The sequence below is a fragment of the Octopus bimaculoides genome, chromosome 15 (assembly GCF_001194135.2).
Source record: "Octopus bimaculoides isolate UCB-OBI-ISO-001 chromosome 15, ASM119413v2, whole genome shotgun sequence".
Lineage (NCBI taxonomy): Eukaryota > Metazoa > Mollusca > Cephalopoda > Octopoda > Octopodidae > Octopus > Octopus bimaculoides.
This window is the reverse complement of record NC_068995.1, coordinates 16582171-16587702: the sequence shown is the minus strand read 5'-3', so window position 1 is coordinate 16587702 and position 5532 is coordinate 16582171.

Sequence of the window (5532 nt, the reverse complement as noted above, 5' to 3'; positions counted from 1 at the left end):
AATTCATTAAAACTGATTTTTGCTTTGCTAACATAAATTTGAAATACATAAGTTTTTTTTTTTTTTAAATTAAATTAGAATTTGAATTTTCAGTTTTAATTTTACTGAATTTTTAAAACTCATTTTTCAGTTTATGATATTTCGCATCTGTCATTTTCAAATTTCAGTTTCAAATCACAGCTTTAAACAAACACAAAGAACTGGCCTCAAATATGGATGACAAAAGTAAGCTAAAATTATTTACTACAACTTGTATAAACATACACACACACACACACACACACATATATTTGTCTTGGCAACAAATTAAAACATAGAAGACACTATCCTCTATTTCTATTTTTCATCAAATCCCAGTAATGTTTACCAGTAAGAATAAGCATCTTACTGACTGTAAAAATAGTTGCTCCATTTCTTGCTTGCTTTGAACGGATGTAAAAGGCTAATTAGTGTGCATGCGTGCGTATGCATTTATCTGCATGCATGTGTGTGTGTGTGTAAGAAAAAAATAAATTTTTCTTTAATTAATTGTGAAATTTGTATTTCAAAATTTATGCTAATGAGAAATATATTACATGCAAATTTTTTCATCCTCCTAGAAGTCAAAATTACAAATGCACTATTCTGAAAAATTGTGAAGGAGCCATTCCATCTTGAAGGGTTTATTCCTACACATAGCAATGCAATCTGTATTCCAATCAAACTGTGTTTCGAAGTCCATGATCCTAGCTGTTTCCACTGCTATAAGTTGGCAAAGAATTCCTTTAAGAACATCCAGTTCTTTATCAGATTGTAATCCTTCACATATTAGGCAATGAAGTATGAATTTGACAATGACTAAGTATAACTTCCTGAAATATATTTCTCCACTCCAAACTTATCTAATGAGCATGCTGCAGCTAATGATAGGCCAAATTTCACACCACAGGAGAAAGTATCACTATAGCCTCCTTCACAGACAGGGAATTTGCAGTTCTGGAATGGAAAGATTGTGTTACTGACCAGTCTTTTGCTGTTATCTGTGCCTAAAACTCCCAGTTCCATTTGTAACAGAAAACAGGCTGCTTCCAAACTACATCAGATGATACCATTGAGAGCAGCACAACAAGGCAAGGAGCCACTACTGAGGTAGAATAATAATGGATGGAATCTACATACATCTATTATGAACCCACAGTAACATTGGCACCACACATATACCCAAAGTGTAAGCCCACTGAAATGCCAATGCTTGAATTTCTGTCCTTTCAAGACTAAGTGTAACTTCCTGAAATATATTTCTCCACTCCAAACCTATCTAATGAGCACACTTCTTTGCAGAATGATGCACCTAATAATAGGCCAAATTTCACATACAAGTATACACAATTAACCCTTTAGCATTTAAATTGGCTACATCAAACCCAAATATTCTATCCTTTCTGTGATAAAACCGGCCAGATCTGACCTCTCACACCTACTTTACAATGTCATTCTAAAATTAAACAATCACATCTTTGAAATCTCAAAGATAAGAGATAATACATGATTGATTCAAAATAATGTGACCCAATACACATCATATTTGACTGAGTAATCTGAATGCTAAAAGGTTAAAGCCGCTAAGTTAACAATTGAGTCATCAGTTATCAAAAACAACAACTAGGCAATTTAGAAACAGCTTCTATCCTACTACTGTATGCAGCTAGAAGATATTACTATATTTCTCAATGCTTCTAAATTACAATCGCATTATAAACAAACTCCCTTTCTTGTTTGTAAGATTAAAATAAATAATTTGGAAGGTTAAAAGTCAGGGAGCCACATTGGTGTCACTTTGGCATCATGACTACCCAGTATATGGCAGAGGTGCAACACATGCCCCACAAGTGGCTTTTTGCTTTTTTAAGCAATGTATTAAGAGCTATAATTTACAACTTCATTTACATTCAAGATACTTAGCACAAAGGACTTATTTCCATATTCCTCAATACTTCTAAATTATGATCTAAATATGCACCACACACAGAGATATGTTTATATGTGTGTATTAAAGTTTAATACATTTTATTACTTAATTTTAGTGTTATTCTATGTTATCTATTTATCTTTTGTATTAAACTTTTGAACTCAATCAAACCAAATTTCAATGGAGCAAAATTCTAGATAATAACAATAAATTTTATTCTACAACTTTTATTGGGTCACTATGCACACCCCTCCAACATAACTTTCTTTCCAAATATTTTGAAATTTCTTTAATGTGTAACTAACATCAACATGAAATTACTCTTATGACGTACCATAAAAACATAAGTAACACACAAACAAAAGAAGATGATGTTTAATTCTCATTTATTGATCATTAAATCATGTTTGCTGAGTGTATCCCCCATCTCTTAGTAGGTTTATATACACATACACATGTTTATATATGTATACACTCTCCCATTCTGTTGGCCTCGTCCCAAAGTTTAAAATCATTAAAAGAAATTTAAAAAGAAATTACTAGTATTATAAATGCCAGTAAGCTGGCAGAATCGTTACCATGCTGAGTGAAATGCTTAGCGGTATTTCGCCTGCTACTATCTTCTGAGGTCAACTTTGCCTTTCATCCTTTCAGGGTGGATAAATTAAGTACCAGTTGCATACTGGGGTCGATCTAATCGACTGGCCCCCACCCCAAAAATTTCAGGCCTTGTGTCTAGAGTAGAAAAGATTATTACTATTATTATTAAGGTGGTGAGCTAGCAGAATCATTAGCACGATGGGCAAAATGCTTAGCGGTATTTCATCTGCCGCTATGTTCTGAGTTTGCCTTTCATCTTTTCGGGGTCGATAAATTAAGTACCAGTGAAACATTGGGATTGATGTAATTGACTGGTTCCCTCCCCAAAAATTTCAGGCCATGTGCTTATAGTAGAAAGGATTATTATTATTAAGGTGGTGAGCTGGCAGAATCGTTAGCACGCTGAATGAAATGCTTTGCCTATCACTATTTCATGATTTCACTAAGGTCAACTTTGCCTATCTTTTCGGGGTCAATAAATTAAGTACCAGTGGAACACTGGGGTCAATGTAATTGACTAATCTCCTCCCACCAAATTTCAGGCCTGTGCCTTCAGTAGAAAGGATTATTATTATTATGGTGGCAAACTGGCAGAATCATTAGCACATCGGTTGAAATGCTAAGCAGTATTTCATTTGTCTTTATGTTCTGAGTTCAAATTCTGTTGAGGTCAACTTTTCCTTTCAACCTTTTGGGGTTGATGAAATAAGTACCAGTGAAACACTGGGGTTGATGTAATTGACTAGTCCTCCTTCCCCCAAATTTCAGGCCTTGTGTCTTTAGTAGAAAGGATTATTATTATTAGTAGTAGTAGTATCATTATTATTATTATTATTGTGGATGGAATGTCTTGATCCTAGGTCTCGTAAATCAGGGTCTTCCTGGAGCTAAATGACAACCATACCCACTGACACCAGCACCACCTCTTCTGCTGCTACTATTATAATTCTTTATCTTTCTGTATGAATGTCCATACTAACTATCAATATGTCTATCTAACCAGGCAAGTTTGGATACGCTCATTGGAGATTTCATTAAGAATTAGTAGAGAAAAAGAGAGACAGGCAGACAGACAGAGACAAGATAAACTTGCAGTTCTGTGGAGAACCGAAAGTGGCCATTCCTAGAAGCAAGTAAACACTCATAAACCAAATGTCAACCAATCAGACAATAGCTTTATCATCCTCCACTAACATCTTTCACATATATAAACACACACACTCTCTCTCTCTCTCTCTCTCTCACACAGAGCATAGTGTTATTTACATTGTCCTTTATTTGTCTCTTATTATAGTTAAAACATTAGAGAAGTTTTGGCAATCCCTAGCTTTCTCACTTTTTCTGAATCTGTCAACCCTTCATCGAGACTACAACAGTCACCATCATTATCATCATCATAGCCCTCCATTTCAGTGGGGCATAAAGTGTTCTGCTGCTGCCAGACATAGAAAACTTAGACAGCAGCAGCAGGATGTGTGGGGGAGGGGGGAGCAGTCTTCATGCCAAAGCAGAACAAAGTCAGTGAAGTCTAACAACATGACAGGGACGGTGGGCGTGGGTGGAGAGGTGATGCTAGAGGAATGCAACTTTGATCATCACACTTCTCTCTATTGACTGATTAATGATAAGTGGAAGAGATCAGGGCAAATATTTGCCCCTGGTGACAAATTACAATGCTAAGCCCACCACAATAACCGCCACAGAGGGGTCCGCTCCTCCCACCAACCCACCAACCCAACAACACACAATCTTTATTTATTTCTTATTTTTCATCTAAATGTTTGCTTTGACAACATCACTCAAATTTTTTTCTCCCCCCCCCCCGTTTCAGTTCTTACAAACACTTAAGACATCACCCACCAAACCATCCGCAGACTCTCAACTACCAGAACCACAGTCAAGCTGTTTAATTAAGATAGGCTATCAGATCTTCACCTTTGCTCTTAACCACACATAATCCCATTAACAGTACCCCCCACCCACCCTATGCTATTTACTTCCTGCTCCTGGAACAAACCACTTCCCCCTAGACTCCTGAACTTTCTCCAATTACTGTACCTGGTATGATAACTCGTTATGAATAATAAATACAAGGATGTGAGTTAAAGTGAATACAATAATTACTTATAAATACACAACATAACTAACTAGTTATAAGCAGAGTGTATAAATAACATTTAGTTCCAAAGCACTAATTAGCTTAGCAAAGATATGTACATCAATGGATTAACATACAAATTAGTTAAAATTCGTAAGGCACTAACTAATCAACTATTTAATGCTTAACCCTTTGGTATTTAAACCAGCCATATTCAGCCCAAATATTCTACCTGTTTGTTTTATGTTCAAAATGTCAGAATTTGACCTCATACACCGACCCTGCAATGTCATACTAGAAATATACAATTATATCATTGCAATACCAAAGTTACAAGATAATGCATGATTAATTCAAAACAAGTCATTTGACTGTGGCCATGCTGGAGCACCGCCTTAAATGGGTTTTTTTTTAGTCAAACAAATCGCCCCCAAGACTTATTCTTTGTAAGCCTAGTACTTATTAGTCTCTTTTGCCGAACCAGTAAATTACGGGGACGTGAACACACCAATATCGGTTATCAAGCAATGGTGGAGGACAAACAAAGACACACACTTCTTTCAGTTTCTGCCTACTAAATCCACTCACAAGGCTTTGGTCAGCCCAAGGTGTGATGCAGTGGGACTGAACAAAGAAAGAATGTGGGTGAGTATGTTGTCTGTCCATGACTAAGATGTTTTAACACCAGCAACTTGATAGTTATATACTCCACCACGCCACAGCAGCCACCAAAAAATACACAAAGCATATACATTGGTATACGTATTTAATGATAATACAGTTCTATATTTAAGAGATGAGGAATTATGTACATTATTTACATTCGACGGATATTTGTCCTCATCTTGTTTGTTGTTAACACAACGTTTCGGCTGATATACCCTCC